The sequence below is a fragment of the Erithacus rubecula genome, assembly GCF_903797595.1.
Source record: "Erithacus rubecula genome assembly, chromosome: 4".
Lineage (NCBI taxonomy): Eukaryota > Metazoa > Chordata > Aves > Passeriformes > Muscicapidae > Erithacus > Erithacus rubecula.
The window spans coordinates 49862066-49880055 of record NC_136686.1 but is presented as its reverse complement, the minus strand read 5'-3'; the positions used below and the strand labels follow the sequence as shown (position 1 = coordinate 49880055).

The following is a 17990-nucleotide window of genomic DNA, read 5'->3' as shown; positions in this document are numbered from 1 at the left end:
ATGAAATATAGACAGTTCTAAACTGTCCTGATCAAAATACTGCAGTATAACATCCCAGTATACTTTAAAGAAACAGATACCTCCATAAAAAGCTGTCTCTTTCTCCCTCCCCTTCCACATCAACTCTGCCCGATTTCACATCCACTTCAAATATCTGCAAGTAAATCAGAGCAAAATGCAGCATTTTACTAACAGATTTGATTATTTATTCATCACTACCACCTACCAGCATTGTTGCAAAGATCCAAGTTACACAGAACAAATCACAGGAATAAAAATAATATTAATGCAAGGGCTTTTAAAAAAGCTGTTGTTTGGCAGCTGTAAACCCACTGAATGTCACAAGCTTAGCTAATACACCATAGGAGAAAGGATTTAATTGCTTCTAATTCCAGATATCAGAGAGTTGGGAAGAACTAAGCAGCACCTGTGTGGAGACAAACCTGGAAACCAGAACAGTACTGTTGCTGGACAGAAAAGTGAGCTCCAATAGTAATTTCTTGACTTCATAGACTTTGAAGAAAAACTGAAGCAATGGCAGAGGTTCACAGAGGTAGCCAGAGGAGAGGCAGATTATTTCACCTGCATCAAAACATGCTCAGAAAAGGTGGAGTAGGTGGCACCATCAGCTTCAAATATGGAGCAGAATTCAGCAACAGATGAGGATTTTACTGCCCCATGTGATTTGAATCAGACATGCTTAGGGATCACTTCTCACTGTCCTTCCTCCCCTCCCTCAGCTTAGTCTTCAGTAAAAGAACTCCTGCTATGGCAAACAAGTCATTCTTCTCTAGGCATCTCCTGTGAGTGACATACTCCCCAAACAAATGTCATGTGCTCATCTCCAAACAGAAAGAAACACAAAAAGAAAGTTTATGTCAGCGGAAAAAAAATAAATGGCCTTGAAAGGCCACAAAAAGTGACCTAAGGGCAAGATAATGAGAACTAATAGAGCACTTGTGAGAAAAGGAAGGTCACCTGTCACAGTTGTTATTCAGCTCTGCTAAGTGGTTTTATTGATGGGTTATTAAAGGATTCTCGTCCACCTTCAGCTTCAGAGTGGTTTTATAAAACAGACAAACAGAAAAAAAAAACAACAAACAAAATTGCCTTAGGTTTAAAGTGTCTTAGTCTGATATCATTAAGCACAGAGAAGTGCATAATGAAGGTATGAATTTTAATTAAATTTTATTTTTAAATTTAATCTTCCTGCAGCCATGCCTCATCACCAACTGAAAGTTCATGTCTTTGGATAGTTGAACCCCACCATAATCCAGTTTGCCTGAAAATAAGTAGTATAATTGATTTCATGATTCTCTGGGCCCTTTAACGTAGGCTTTTGGCTGTCCCACCATTTGCAGGTGTAGATATGTAGTAGATAAAGATTAATGCTTCTGTGCCAGCTCAGAGATGCTGAGCCAGCCAATTTTAGGAGCCAAGATGCTCCCACAATTTCAATGTAAGTAGGCCAATAGAAAACTGAATGAATAAGGCCATTTTGATGGCTAGGCCATAGCTACTGTAAACATTGGATGAGCAGCATAGTTAAAAGCAGACAGATTTCTTGGCTTTCCTTTTTTTTCCTTTCAGACACTGGCAGTGTATGCTGTAGGGAGGGACTGAAATTTCACCAGCACCTGTAATAACATGCAGGCATGAGTAGCACCCAGCTTCAGCAGTGTCTTTATTCAATATCAAAGAATAACTAAAGAGCCACATTACTGGTAAAAAACCTACAGTGAACAAGAGCAAAAGTAACTTCAGTGTTGATTGCCTGTAGTGTTCTATGATAAATAATCTGATTTCCGCCATTATAGCCAGAAAAAACCCCAAAAACTATTGACAAGGACTATTAATAAATTTGATTTCTGGCTTGCATTTTGTAGCTTAACAGATGACAGTTACAAGGAATATATTAAGCTAACTGCTACTGTGAACAGTGTATAAGTGCATACATATCTACTACCTATAGGGTCCTTTACATATATCTTACACACCTTAAAGCTCCCAAAAGCACTCTAAACACTGTTGCATTCTGCCCCATTTAAATCTTTCACCCCTCTCCTTTGTACGGCCCAGGCTCAGTCAGGAGCCATAGGGAAGCTGGGCACTGTGTGTCCCCAGTGTCCATGCACAGACCCAGGCTCCTGGGGCCACGTAGAACCAGATTCCCCTCTCTGAAGACCAGACTTGCACAGCCCACAGACATCACACCTATGGGCAAATTAGCTGACAGGAATAAAAGACCTGCTAGCTGGTGTTAACTCAAGTGTTTTGAGAACTTGCATGTCAACCTGTTTTGGTCAATATTCACAGAAAAGGTACAAGCATCTGTGACAGCAACTCCCCTCTGTTGCCAAATCCTGCCTCTGAGCTGTTAAAAGAAAAGGTCACTTAAATTTAACAGGACTAACAAGATATTTTCTCAGTCCTCCTTCTTGGAAACAGCTGAGTTGCTCTGGCTAAATGCTATTTTTTCTTCTTAAACAATAATAACAGAATATCCAGCAAGAGGCAGACATCAAGTTAAAGAAATCTCAATGCAAGCTGTTAAAAATTGGCAAACTTGCAAGTGGCTGAAAATAGAGTCTTATAATGGGAAGTGTCAAACAACCTTGATAATAGGCAGCATTACCAGTCTGCTCTGTAATTCAAAATTATGTTTTATTGTAGTGTTAAATATGCCTAAGCTCCGTTTACCAGTTCCACCACTGCCAGCCCAAGAGCAGCTGCTGGCCGATGGCAATTTAACAAGTTGTAGTTTTCCTGGTGTAGACAAGAGGGTAGCTGTTTCTGGCTTTCAGCAGTTGGAGCAGGTTCATCTCAGTGGTTTTTATAGAGCTGAGCATGTTGGCATATGGCCATTAACACATTTCTCAGGTGGCTCCCTGCAGTAATAAGGTGGCCTGAACATATGAGAAATAAGATCTAGTCATGTTTTTCCAGAAGCTGGTGTAAATGTAGTCAGCAGGTGATCTTGAAAAAAGTACTACAAAGTACACACATTCCAGAGTATTTATTATTTTGGAAAACAAATTAAAAACTCCATTTGACACTCAGGAAGCCCAGGGCCTTTACTGTATCATAGGATGAGATTTATATGGTCAAGTTCACAAAAGGGACATTTCTGGGGACATTTCTTCTGAGAAAAAGTAAAAAGTGTTCTGCATCTCTATTTCCTTCATGAGAATGAATGGCCATTTCAGAGTCAAACCTTGAAGACCATCAATTTTTTCCTGCAAAAGATGAGCCATATGAGTTTCCAGACTAAAAGACTGTCACTTTTCAAAAGTTCAGAGGTTTTTAACAGTGTCCAAGAAGCTCTTCAGAAAATCATGCAAAAGGGCCTTTTTTAAGCTGCCAGAATTGCATACCAACCAACCTTTCAGCACCCAGGACCTGTCTGTAAGAAAGGCTGCCAGTTCTACAGTCTAAAATTGAAACTACAGCTCAGATTGTTCCTATGGAACAAAAGAGAGGGGATGGACACGTCACCCCTTCTAGGCTGCATGCCCTGGGGAAGCCAGATTTTGGCCATCATAACAACCCTGGAAGAGAACCACTGCCTTGGGTGTGCCAGAGAGCAGCTGCCCAGTGCCAGTGGTACACAGGATAACACTCCACATGAGCACAGATCAGGAGAGCATGAAAGATAAGTAGTTGCCTGTCAGCAATGGGCTGGGCTGGGCTGGGCACCCACTGGCATCTCTCCCAGACAAGTCACAGCAGGGAGCTGAGGCAGTTGCTGGCACAGCATCACAGTGACACAAACATGACCATATCCTCTTCTTCTTGCCCCCCAGTTAACTCTCTCAGCCATTTCCACACTTTATTCTTCCCCCCACAAATCAAATGGCCCCTCCTGGGGGCCAGGGTCGAGGCATGGTGATGATATGGGGCTGTGACACACAAGATCCCAGAGGAACCAGGGCTGGACCACGTCACTCAACCTTTCATTTCTATGTCTCCAAAGACTAGTGGCATGGAGTTACAATGATACATTTTTGAATCTTCAAAGCATCCACATGTAACAGTAAAGGATCCAGAGAAAGATTCTAATAGCAGAATATAAAAGCAAAAAGAATGGATTCAAATCAACTGTGCTGCTCAGCACAGCAGTTCAGTCAACTGCACCTTTCACCCTGGGGATCTCAGGGGGTGCATCTCTGGGCAGTGGGACAGAAACCACTGCAAACACAGGCAGGTGCTGCCCCAAAGGTGGTGAGCATTGGCTTCATCACACTGGCACACAGAGCCAGGGGCCAGTTTCCAACTTCTAGTAGTGCTGGCTCTTTTTTCACCTGGTACATGCACAAGTTGAAATGCAAAGTGGGCACTGGATGTTTTTCAGAGAGATTAAATAATCTTTTGATCTTGAGAACAAAGGGCAGCATCTTCAGAGGCTGCATGGGCATCTTTTTCTGATGATCAAATCCCTTTGAGGTATCTTAGAGAGGACATGCTCAAAACACCTCAAGTCTCAGGCTTTTTGGCTAATCTAGATTCCAGAAGTCTTGTCTGTATTTAGCAAAAATATGATTTGTTTCTTCGCCATCTCTCACAGTCTCTCAGCTACATTTCCCCCATCTCAGGAGCAAATTCCACTTCTCTGATTCTTTCTGTGTGTCTTCCAAAAGCAGAATCTTCTGCTAACCAATTCTTGTACTGCTGGTCCCAAAGGACCAGCTCAACATCTCTGTGGCTTCAGAGCCACTTGTTGCAGGACTGCTGTTGCCCATGAACAAAGTATACTCTGAAAAGCATCCAGAGCAACTGAGTTTTTAATTCTGAGACCACCAGGGCCAAGGTGAGAAGCTGCTGAACCCTCAAATGATCCAACACGGAAGAGTGAGGAGGAGGGAGAAACAAGCTGTTTTTTCTCAGGAGATAATGGGGATAATGAAATAGATCCAAGATGGACTAAAAACCAAGACTCTCTTTCCTTCAAGAAGGAAGCAGCTGAAAATAATTTTTACAAATTGTACCACCATGATAATAAGACTAGGACTCACTAGAACCTTTTTTCTCAGGGACAGAGATGCAACTGGCTGGATTTCTCTTTTAGATTCCAGGTAACTCTTCCATATACAGTGACTGATGGCTGCCATTTAGTTCTGAAATTCTTCCTTATACCCTTCCAAAAATAATCTTATTAGAAAAATAACTTTATCAGGCAGAGAAGCAAAGAATTGCAGTCCTTCTAAATAAAGGCTCTAACAAATATCAAATGCTGTGACCGAAGGAGTAGCTGTACTCTAAGTCTTTTTAAGCCCCAAACATGGCTTAAGGAATTCCCATGTATGCCTCTGTATGCTTTGACATCAGCTGTGCCCATTCTTGTGCTATACATTGGTAATTGGCACCTGAGGCAACATGGATTTAAAAGAGATAGACAAAACTAAAAAGTTGTTTATATTTTAAAGTAAAATAAGAAATCAACTTATTCCAGTTGTCTCTTGCCATGCAATCACTGACAGTAACAGAGGAAGGAGACATCCTCCTTTGGATGACCAGAAAAAAGTACTTAGGGGAAAGTTGAAGATATCTCAAGACCACAAGATGTGAAGTTTGTAGGAACCTGTGTCCTAGTTCTGCCTGTCTGCCTATAACCCTGGTATGGATATGGCAGAGAAGTCATTTACAGAAATATCTTGCAGTTCTTCAATATGGAAGTATTCCTGGTAACTATGTCAGTCCAAACTAAAAATAAAATATAACTGTTAGTCATTTGATCCTTGTCCAAGAGCCTGGACAATTCATTGCAGGAAGATTCTCTGTGAAGTAAGGACAGCAGTAATAATACCCAACAACTCTTGAAGCTATGAGTGCTGATTCTTTCTTATATAACTTTCTCTCCTATAATAGGATTATATATATATATATATATATATATATATACACATATATATATATATACATCAGCCTCACAATGTTGATAAAGATTTTTTTCTTGCAAACTACCATTTACTTCAACACTGTCATCAGGAGAAGCAACTTGTTCAGGCAGGAAGGTGTAAGAGAAAATGATTGTTCAGCATTCAGGGGAGGAGAAATAACTACTCTCTCCCAGTTTTATCACTAAAGAAGTACACTGCAAATTGAGAGAGCTCTTACTTACAAGATAAAAATATGCATGTTGCCACAGACTGCTTTCTATTTGAAATGCAGGAAGACTTGGGGGCCAAAGTGAGAAAGAAAGGGACATACTTCAACCCTCTGGCTATTTCAGGGAAGGGCCCAGATAAAGCTCTGTTAAGAAACTAAAGACACTGAAAAAGGGAGTGAAATAAAGTGCTGCAGCAAAATTTTGATGGAACATACCAGGAAATTTGGGCTGTTTTTCTGCATGAGAAGAGAAAGGAGTAGAAGTAGCACAAGCAGCATCTCTCATGTTTCCTCCAGGCTGGGGAGAGCACGGCCACCTCCCAGCTTCCTCCTCTCTCCCCAAACCACAGACTCTTTTCCAGCCTGCAGTCTCTCTTCCCACTGCTCTGGCAAGTCTTTCTCTTTCTTTGCTTTGCCTTAGCTCCAAGTTGCAAAGCAGGTTAAAAAAAAAAACAAACAGAAAAGAGCTGAATATGTCTGCAGAAGGATGTGGAAGTTAGACAGATCCTGTGTCATGTTAACAGACCACAAGTGTTTTGTGCAAGAATCACCCTTCTGATACTGTTGGGAAAAACTATTAATGTTTTTTAAAAATATGGATGGATGGATGGATGGATGGATGGATGGATGGATGGATGGATGGATGGATGGATGGATGGATGGATTTTCCTCAGATAAAATTCCACTGTTTCTTTTATCTCCATCATACACATAATTAAACAAAACAATCACTCATTAGCAGTGCAAGAACATTAAGATTCAAATAAAATGAGAAGCAGAACAGCAAAGTAAATATGCAAGAGCAAAATATCACAGAGCCAACTGAATTAGCACCACTACTCAGTTTTCTTTATGTCTAGCTGAAATCTGTTTCAAGGTTGAGAGCATTCAATAAGACTAAGTGACGCTAAGAGCAGGAGGAAAGAATTTCAAAGAAATTGTTTCATAAATATGCCTTAATATTGTAGGTTATTACCTTACATTAAGTTGAAGCAAGCCATAGCTCTAAGATTAGACTATGGCTGAATTGCAGATACTAAAGCAATAGCAAGCAAATCATGCCACCCTGACTGTGAATAGGTCAGTGTTATTTTCTCATTAGACACCTTTCAGAAAAAATGGAGAAGCAAATGTGTCCCTAAAGCTGCTATTAGCACAGCATGGGCTGCTGGGTGTGTCTGGCTCAGGTGCCCCAGCTTTAGCACTGGCTTTCCATTCACTAGACTTTTGCTGGAAAATCTGAGGCATTCAGGCACTGAAATGGAGACTGAGGCATCGTCTCAACCTGCCACAGAAGTATTTCACTTGAGTTTTGGAACTCAGCAGGTACCATTTTCTGAGAAAGTCACAGAAGACAATACAGAGCATTTTTAAAAGTTAAAATGTTGAGCTGTCAGTCCAAATAATTTGCTCCCACAAGTTTATAAGTGCGAGCCAAGAAGCTACTGAGGTTGAAGACTTGTTACATACCACATTATAAGAATGTTTTAAACAACAAAACATAAAGTGTTTTAGCCATATTTAGGGACTGAAAATAAGTTCACTGTGGAAACTGCAGACCTTTTAAGACATTGATCTTGGGCACCTAAATGTTCATAGAAAATAAAGAATATACAAAACTAAGGTACAGAATCCTCAGGAAAATAGTCAATACAGGTCTAGGAAAATTGGACCTATAATCCTACCCAGAATATGTTCTGAGCCTGTCAAATTTAGTTAAAGAAGGCACATAGTGTCTTTCAGCAAACTAATCATCTTATAAATAAGCTCTTATAACTAAACAGTTCTATTTAAAAACAGATGCCACACAAATTAGCAAAGCAGATTAAATAGCTCATAATTCTCAACGATTATCATTCAATCCTTGGTATACCAGCTCTCCCCATCTTTATAAGAAACAAAACCAAATCTGAATCAAAAATCTCCCAGGAGTGTGGAAGTCCTAGCTAAGAAAGATAGTGCTGGTATAAATCAATCATTCCATCAATTTTCCTGCAACCAGAACAAAAGCACAATTCAAGTTCAAAGATATGATGATTTAGATCATGAGGTACAATAAACTCAATTGAACAGCAGCACTGCCACTGTAACCAAACGAGATTGCACAGAAAGCAGACCCAAAATTTAGTTCACAGTGTCGGAATATAATTTGGAAGAGAGTAATGTAAAAGATCATTAGGGTCACAGTTGTTTACATTCTAGCACAATCACTCCAGGGAAGTGGAGAGAGAGAGCAAACATGATACTCCAACACACAAAGCACCATGTTGAAATTGTGAGATGTAATTACATCATTTAACATTGGACTTCCTAAAATGTGTCTGTTTCTGACATTGACTGCTTGAATCTAATGTCATTACCTCGGTAAGAGCCCAGATGGGAGATATATGCTCTATTTAGAACTAGACTTGAAGACAGACACTATAGCCAATCCATTTAATTTAGTAGAGAGGAGGTAAAGAGAGGATGATAAAGAGGTAAGAAGCATTGTCTGTGTCAGCTTATAGATGTTAGGTCTTTCTCTTAGAGTTGATTTGATCAGAGAATGCCAATCCACTGGATCAAAGCTGTTCTTAGGAATTTGGCAGGTTTTATAAACACTCCCGCACCTCATTGATGACATAAATTCTTGAGGGAAGATGACTGGCTACTCCCCAGTCAGTTTTCTTCACAGAAAAATCAAGGCAAACCAACATTATGGGTACACCTGCATCTGAATTGAAGAAAGAATACAAAGTGTCTTTTGAACTCAGAATTAACCACTGCAGACTACTTGATTTTTCCTGTTTTTTAAAATCAACCTTTCACATGTCAAACAGGGATCAGCTGCTTCCATGGGTCCCCTCTGACCCTCAAAGCAACAAGTGCAGGAGCTCATTTCCATCAAGACCTGATCTCAACTTCTTCCAGGGCCAAACCAAAAGATCCCTTTTTTTGGATAGACAAGTTTTGCTGCTCTGATATTGCTTCCCTCACAATCCACATTATCCACATTCAAGACACATCAGGAAAAATTAAAAGGTGACTTTAGCACAGGAATAATTGAGGACTACTCAGAAACCATTCAACAGACGTGGTAGAGTAATATAGTGCAACTAACTTCTCTAAAGCCAAGCTTTTAGCTTCCAAGCCTCATCCTTACTGGAATACGGCACCGAATTTTTAATTATACTGCTATTATGAAGTGGTAATAAGCACTAGCTGATGACTCAGAATAATAATTACTAGGTGGTGCTATCATGAAGGTACAATTTTAGAAGCCAAGCAGGTGTTACTTTCCTGAATGATTCAAAAATAACAAGCAGCCAATCCTCCGGCTAATTGCACACGGAAGCTATGCACATCTGAAATGCCTTTTTTTCACATGTCCAAAACAGGTGGAGAAGGAAGTATTTCCTTAATGCCACTAAGCTGATTGGTTGTCAGTATTCAGAAATAATTCCCCAAGTACAAGGTTTGGCTTTTTCATGATGTGTCAAGCATCTCTCTATTAAAAAGGTTAGGTTGCCTTTTCTTGCAGAAAGAAATATTTCAGGCTTGCTTCCATCTAAACCTCCCACAGCCCCCAATTCTGAATGTCAGTCATTTTGCATCAGTGGCAACAGCAGCAATAAATGTTTACTTGTAATTACAGCATATTGGTTTAACATTACAGGGTTTAGATTAAATTAATAAAATAAATTTATTAAAAAATAATTTAAAAGCCCCAAACATTAAAAAGGGGGCTATCTTTTAAGTAGCCAAATACATATTTGAAAACAGTCAGTAACCCTGAAAAATTGTGCAGAACAGTTTTATAGCTCCGAATTCTGGTAACTTGTTGGAAAAGACCTGTTATAAAAGGCTTCCCTTTTCCCCTGAATTGTTCTCCAGATTATTCCACTGCACCATAAATTGAATCATGAGAAGATTTCAATGGCTCCATTTCTAATGAAAAGCCAGCTGACTGGGGATATATCTATGACATTTGTACTACAGAGTATTTCAACATGAGATTGTTTGTGACAGCAATTCAAAAGTACTGAATCTTGCAACTCCCTTCTCTCCTGTGTGCTTCAGTAGTTCTTTTTTCAGTCACTTGAAATAGCTATATGATGGAGTTACATGAGACTTGTTATGGGAATGATAGATAGCTGATTAAGTGCGGTTTTTTTTCAAAAAACACAACTTTTCCTTTTGCATATCTTAAATCCTCTCCCACAGCACTGCTACTTAAACAATTCAATTAAAATTTTGGGTGATAGCATGCTCTAAATTTCTTTATCAAATTAACTGGTGTACAAAAAAAAAGGGTGATTGGGAAGTCTTTCCCCATGATATGGTGATTTTTTTCTTTTTTTGTAAAGGGTTTGCAGGAGTTAGTGATAGAGGAAAGAAACAGCAAACCCTGGGTGTGTTGGGCCATCATTTGTGACGTGGGCTGGTGGAGGAATCCTGTCTGCCACCACAAGCATGCCCATGGTGACTAATTCCTTCACACCCTGCAGCACGGGATCACACTCACCCCATGGTTATGTCATTTTTAAAGCATCTGGTGGTAATTTAGAAATACAAAACTGAAAACCAGACAGGCATGTACTTGGTAGGTTGGCTGTTCGCAAAAGCATTGATGTAGTCACAAGTAAAACAAATAAATATTGAGGTTCACCCTTCTTAAATCTGAGTTGGGGAGTTTACCTGTTTACTACCTTGCTTTGAACACCAAGAAAAGAAGAATTATTCACCTGTTACAACTGGCACTAGAGCAACACAGAAGAGATGTTTGCAGGGGTAGATAGATGAGCTTCATTACTTTGGAACTAGCCTCCAGTACGGAAATGCTGTACCCATTTTAGGCCCTTAGTAAAGCAGATTATTTATCTATTATCACTGCAAGCAATCTCCACTACATGTTTAAGTTATCACATTAGGCAAGCTGCCCTCCTGGGTGGTATACACCCAGTTAACACGCCACAGAAACAAGGAAAATTTCTCTCTGATCTCCTCCAGATCCCTCATGTGCACACACTGCCTCAGAGCTCCTCAGTGGGCTCCTCCCCTGGCTCATGCCACCAAACTCACCTGTTGGTGCTCAGCTCTGGGACCCCCAGCACAGAACTGCAGAGCTATTTATTATTGTGTGTAGTCTGAAGATAGCAACTGTTTATGAAGTTAATGACATTTGTTCTCTTGGGCATCACTGGAATATACTGAAGTGAACTCAATTCAGGGTATAATTAAGGAAGTGCACCTACATTCATTGAAGACATTTAAATGTCAATCTGTAAATATGTTTGTTCCTTATTCCATCAGAATTAATTTCCATTTTTTTTGAGCACTTGAGCCCCTGATCAGACAACACCATCTCCCTTAGAAGGCTGAAAGCAAAAGAAGATGAGAAGATGACACCCTGAAGCTGGGCATTTCAATTGGAGCCCACCTGCACACCCACCATCATTCAGAGCCATCCCTTGACACTAATTGCTGAATGAGCTCAAGAACTTTTTAAAAAATAGCCCAACACAGCCACTGTGATTGTGCTAAGCCTTTGAATTAAGGCCCCTGGTACCATCTACTTTGAAGCACAGCTTTTTGTTTTGTTTAGAAACCTGAGAGCTGTCCTGATAAGACAGAGGAAATATCCTCTAGTCCAGCACTCCTCTGAGAACAGACTTCATCTCACTTTCTGCAGAGCAGCCCAAACTAGTCATTAGGTTATTTCTGTTTTCAAGGAGACTGAGCCCTCCCAGGGGCAATTCAGCTTCCCTGGTTTAGGTGCTTATCTCAGGCTTGCATGAATCACCTCAACCTCCCCTCTTCCCCATTCCCTGATGATTGCTTGCTGTAAATAAACCTACAGAGCCAGAAATTAGGTGTCTTGCTGAAGACAGTCAGGGAAAATGAACCACATTTTAACAGTAGCCAGCAGCAGCCACTGAAGACCAGTCATTTTTCATGCCAGATATCTTCCCAGATTTCTAAGAAAATGAGTTTCGAGACTTTCTAAATTGAAAGTTGCATCAAGGCTTTAAAGTTACCAAAGGTCTTATTTTCTATGTATGTGTCTAGTCTTTTCTCCATACCACTGACATCTCAAAGCTTCCTGCAGCAATTCCATGATGCAGCTTTTCCTCGAACAGAAGAGGCAGAAGAGGGAACTGGACTTCAGGCCTGCTGTCTGATGATTGTATTGTTCCTAGTCTGTACTTTCAAATTACATCATATTTTCTCTCTCATTCCTTTTTTCACATCATCTGAAGAGGTTTTTTTTTTTCTAAGAAAAGGTGCCCCAACTTTCAGGTGAAATGATCAGAACCCTCCAGGGTACCAAAGATTCAAAAGTTTATGAATCTATAAAATCACAGGCATAATTATTCACAGGTTTTGCTCTCTACTCCTCTCCCAGTATTTCTTATTTTCTATTTACTTTACTGACCACCACTGCAACCTGAACTGACATTTACAAAGTATTATCCACTCCACCTCCAACAGTATATTGAGGTTTTTTAGCCCCTCTGAAAGAAGAGAATGATTTACTTCCCTCCCTTAATGTATTATTTTGCATTCCTTGACACTGAATTTCATTTCCCGATATTTTCAGCTCTGTGCTGAAAGAGGCTCTGCAATTAATTTCAGGCAGATTCAGGTCAGATTATTGCAAATAATCTTGGTATTCTCTACAAGCTGTCATCTTCTTAAAATCAGATCATTGCTGAATATGTTGAGCAGTTCCAACAACAGATCTTTGAAGGACTCATTCCAGTAATAGCTGCTATAGAACAAGGATGCTAATGAGATATTCCAATTCTTTGTTTCCTATTTTTAATCACTTAGCACTTTTTTCTTTCATTCCTTGATAACTGTGGTTCTAAAATATTTCTGTGAAATATAGCTTGTATTTATATTTTCAAAAAGCTTTTTACAAAGTACCAGCCAGATCTGCTATACCCATATAGTAGCTTCCACTCCAAAAGTTGCACAGAACCACAAGAAGCAAATTCCCTTTACAGGAGACATGCTGTCTCCTCTCTGGTTCATTATATTTCAGTTATCTTCTGCTTCTACTCCTATTCTGATTTCTACAAAACTACATAACACAGGAGCAAGATTTACTGATAATCTCCCTACACAGTCCCCAGAAGCTTTCACTAGACTGGCATATTATTGGTTTATTTAAGCAGACAGCAAACTAGGAGTAATTCCTTATTTTTATTCTCTAGAGCCCTGGATGAACAGCACCCAGCTCCAGTGGCCCTGCTACCAGAAGCTGTTTGGTTTTTTCCTTTCCGTGAGAAGCCTTTTAGAACTGACATTTCAAAAAGCGCCAGGCGACTGTCAAAGAGACATGTCTGGTCCAGTGAAGGCAAGTCCCTGCAATCTGGCTGCCTTGAAGATACCAACAGCAGTTTTAGCAAAGCTGAGGATCTGTAGCCTAAGAGCAGCAAAGGCATGAGAAAAGACAGAGTACAAGGTAAAAGGATAAGGGATGAGTCACGCTATTTAAAATAACTGACATCTAAGCTTCCCTTCATTTTGGCACCTAATAATGTGTCCTCAGCCCACTCCAGCTGGAGGAGAGGGGTGTAGGCAGGAGCTCTGCTATGAATCTACTGCATAAAGGTGCCACCCTTAGCCCCCTGGGGTGGGACACCCCCAGGCACACTGAGTCAGTCTGCAGCAACTGCTCGGTCAATGCGGGTGCATCTTTTCCCATGTGCAGTAGGGACCAGCACTGAGGATCCCACACTACTCCAGCAAGGAGAGGAGGAAAGATGAGCTCTCTGCCCTTACTTCAGCAAACATGGATCTGTCCTCCATTTAGGGTGGTGACAGCTGTAGCTTAGGCCCAGCAGAAAATGATGAAGGAAGTGATCAGAGTGGAATTTGAGTGCATTACCACTATTTGCTTTGGTGAGTGGTACTGTAGTTTGTATAGTTGTGCCAATCCCAAATATTTCCAGAGTGATGACTCAGATGATTTTCTTCCTAAGGAAAAAAAAACCCAGCTATAAAGCCAAACACACATGGGGCATCCCCGTTCCTGTCTGTATGGTTTTATTTTCATTGTGTGATTTTTGAGCAGCAGTGCACTTCCATTGTTTTTGTCTTTCACTAAATATTTTGAAATACAGGGATACAATTGAAAGCTGGAATTATTTATAATGTGACTTCAGGCAACTGTGCTTAAAGGAAAAATACCCCATGAAATATTGCAAGGTTCATGGAAGAAGTTGTACTTTAGACCATACTTAAGTGATGCAGCAACAGTGGAAATTTAGTATGTATATCTGCCAGTAGATAATTAAATAGGTTTTCATCTTTCAATCATGTCATTTCATAAATGCACTTGCCAAGCATTGCTCAACATCACGTTGACCATCCTGGCAAAGAGGCCAGGATTTTCAAGGTTGGATTGGTTTTACAGTCCCTCTCAGAAAACACGTAATTCAGGAAAGCCCAATTGCTTAGAATTTATTTTATTTTTCCAAGCAGAATACAGCTTTGCAGTTTCCTGCAATAATTTAAAGACTATCAACATAAAATATAAGTACTGCAGTTATAGTCTCATATTTAGAATAAATATGATTCAAAAAGCTAGGAAAATTTTTATTACACTCAGATGATTGTTAATTCTTTCATCTTGAAGGAGAAAAAAAAATAAGGTTAAGAAGCTAAATTAGTAGCATATAACACAAATAAACAGATTTTTAAAGAAGCTGTTAGAATTCTTCAAATTCATTTTTGCCAAGAGCCCATCTGGGAGTGACTTCCATCCACACAAGAGGAGAGCTTCATTAGAAAGGTGTTATAGCAATATTCCAGAAACAGCAGCAGAACACAGGTTTTCTTTTCTCCCTTGAACACAGCTTGCAACTTTTCTCACACAGAGATGAGCAGGAAAGACTCTGTCTCCCTACAAAAAGCCTACCTGCAATTTTCTTCTTTGGCTTCATATAGATGTAGAAGACAAAATAGATTACCCCATGAATGAACAAGCAAACTAGCTGCCAGTCAGACCAAGCAATCTCAGTACAAATAGAGGAAGATTACTGAAAATACATGGTTTGATATGGTGACAGAAATCCCTCTTGTCAAGTTGTATTAATACACAGTGACTTGCAGGCTACTTCGGGTGCGTTATTTCTCCAAACTTATTTTTTTCTCATGATTGTAAATGCTGAACTAAATTTTTCATATGTCCCCAGTACAGGGTGGTTGGAGTGTTTTTGGTATGATTCATAATCAACAGCTTTAAAATCTTATTTTTTCCCCCATGATTTAAGTGAATGTGTCATTGTCACTTGGGAACAAGCAACAAAAAGCATGAACAGGAACATGTTCAGCACAGTGAGCAAGGCCAAATATTTTTGGATCTCTGTCTTGCAGCATAACTAGAATAATTTCAAAGTTTCTCCCATAGACCTTGCCGCAAACTCCTACCACTCACTGAGAACTCAGAAGTGGCTGTGCCAATTCAGCCTTTCATTTTAATTAAATCTAAAAATCAGGAGTTATTTAACATTATTTTATGCTGCTAAGAGCCAGTAATTGGACTCTATGTGCCTTTTTTTTTTTTTTTTTTTTTTTTTTTTTTGCAGTCAAGGGTATAATTCTGGCAGGTTCACATAGCTTTTGCTCACAAGCCCCGAGTACACAGATCCTTCAAGCCAATGGGGACACAGATAACAGATGCTCAGAGATGATGTTATGGGTGGTTTTTATAAGGCTAGGCTCTCTTTGGCTGCTAGACAGGATTCCTCACAGAGGTGAGCCAGGAAAAACTAATACCTGAGTAGAAGCTCCTTAGCAAGGCAATTACAACACAGCTAATGCTCGTGTCTTTTCCAGGCTATGATAAACCCATCTCCAATGCAGGAAAAAATGAGGTTACTGGAGAGGAACCCAGGCACAGGCACTGAAAATCTCATTCAGAGTACAAGGAGCTTCAGCCTCGACCCCTCTCCAGCTCCATTACAGCACAACCATTTCCACTGATCTTGTGACTCATCCTGCATGAGAAGATTCGTTGTATTCATAAATACAACCCAGTCTTGATCACTTTGTTTTGGACTAGAACAAAATTAGAGCAATTTAGCTGCAGAAGTGTGTACAAGGTGGACAATGACTCGTAGCTCAGCACTGCTGTCACTCTGTGGGAAATGTCCCCAGCTCCCCTCCAGCCAGTCAGGCTCTGTCTGTACTTATGGCAGATGGGGCATCATGCCTTCACTTCTGTCACCAAGGAGCTGAAGTAAAAGTCTCACCAGCTCCCAGGGAGTTCCTTGGGTTCTGTTTTACCAGCTTTTAGCAAGTGGGCAGCAACTTAGGGGAGGGGTGGAAAGTGCAGAAGCACCTGGGGAAGGATGCCACTGCACCTTGCCAATCCTCTGGCAGTGGCAAAGCTGGTTTGGGGAGCTGCCTCCTTCCCACTGCTGCCACCCCTATGCCTCCCTGCCTGCACAGGAGAGCTACCACACCTTTCCCTTGTGCTAATTCAGCTGCTTTCCTAACCACAGGCAAGCTGGGTACTCATTCACACATAGAGTTTAAAAATAAAACCTCCAAAAGAGCACTGTGTTCTTTAAAAAAACCCAAACAAATCACCCCCAAATCAAAACATCTCACAGGTCTGGCACAAAGCACAGCCATTCCAGAAGCTGAATCAGCTGGGGAGGAAGCAGTACCCACCAGCTGCAGAGAATGAGAAAGAGGCACAAGGAACCGGGGGCAGGATGGAAACCACCGAACTTCACCCCTGCCCATAAAGAAAGGGGAACTGCACTCAGTCTGAAAACTACTTCTGCAGACAAAGAATGACTACAAGCATACTAAAGTCACTTGGAGGTAGCCCAAACAGCACGACACATGTTTCAACATAATGCATAAGCACTGCAGCCCTTATCATGGGGTGCGTGCAGTCCCACAGTACCTGAGCCACCCAACACCTGGGTGTGCAGGCTGCAAAGCCATCTGGCCCTGGCCATATTCATGATCTCAGGACCACTGGTGGCAAATAAGACATGTTTTTATTTACCTTTCATTTTTAAGCATTCAAATTGCTCTTCCTTCTCAAGTTAATACCAGGAACAGGGAGATTAATATTCTGTTAAGAAAATGCTTACATTGCCTCAGTCATTTGACTCCAGAAGCTGAGGATTTAAGCTGGTGATAAACTATTTTCAAGACTGGTGATAAAATTGTACAAATTAGCATTAGCCTACAAGACAAACACACATCTCCCTCTGAAAGCTCCCCTCCCCACCTGCCAGGCAAAATCACTGCCACATCTCCCTATGTCTCTGCATTTTGCTCACACTAGCTTCCTTCAGCTCCCAGCAGGAGTCAGTCAAGGAAGAGACTTGTTAATCCCACCTCTCTGCTGCTCAGGCTCTGACACTAGAAAACTCATACCCATCACTGGTGCAAAGTTCAAGCCAGTGACTAGCAGTGCACTCCAGAGTCCAGCTCTGTTAACATCCTCATCACTCATCTGGATGATGGGGCAGTGGATGACGTGTGGCAGCACACTTGCAAATGACATGACCAAGAGGAGTGGCTGATATACCAGTCATGCTGCCATTGAGAGGGACCTTGACTGATTGAAGAAATGGACCAACAGGAACCTTGCAAACAGGGAGAAGTGCAAAGTCCTGCATCAGTAGGGAACAGCCCCAGACATCAGAATGTGCTGAGGGCCATTCAGCTGGAAAGCAGCCTGGCAGAAATGGAGCTGGGAGACCCAGCATATACTGGGTTCAGCATGAGTGAGAGACATGCAAAGGCCTATGACATCTTGGGCTGCATTGAATGGAGTGTTGCCAGTAGGTTATCAGTAGGTTGAGGCCACACCTGGAGTACTATGACCAGTTCTGGGCTGAGTACAAGAGAGACATCAACATATTGGA

The 17990-nt window shown here is 40.9% G+C and overlaps 1 protein-coding gene across 4 annotated transcripts in view; it reads right to left on the bottom strand.

The window, feature by feature from the left end:
• Positions 1-17990, bottom strand: part of PLXNB2 (plexin B2) — a 250109-nt gene that overhangs the window by 205831 nt on the left and 26288 nt on the right. Inside the window, exon 3 of one of the 4 annotated variants that reach the window (XM_079305134.1) lies at positions 81-154. The exons of the other annotated variants lie outside the window; for them this stretch is intronic. The gene's annotated coding sequence lies outside the window, so the exon portion shown is untranslated. The remainder of the gene's footprint in view (positions 1-80; positions 155-17990) is intronic. 4 annotated transcript variants of the gene reach the window in all.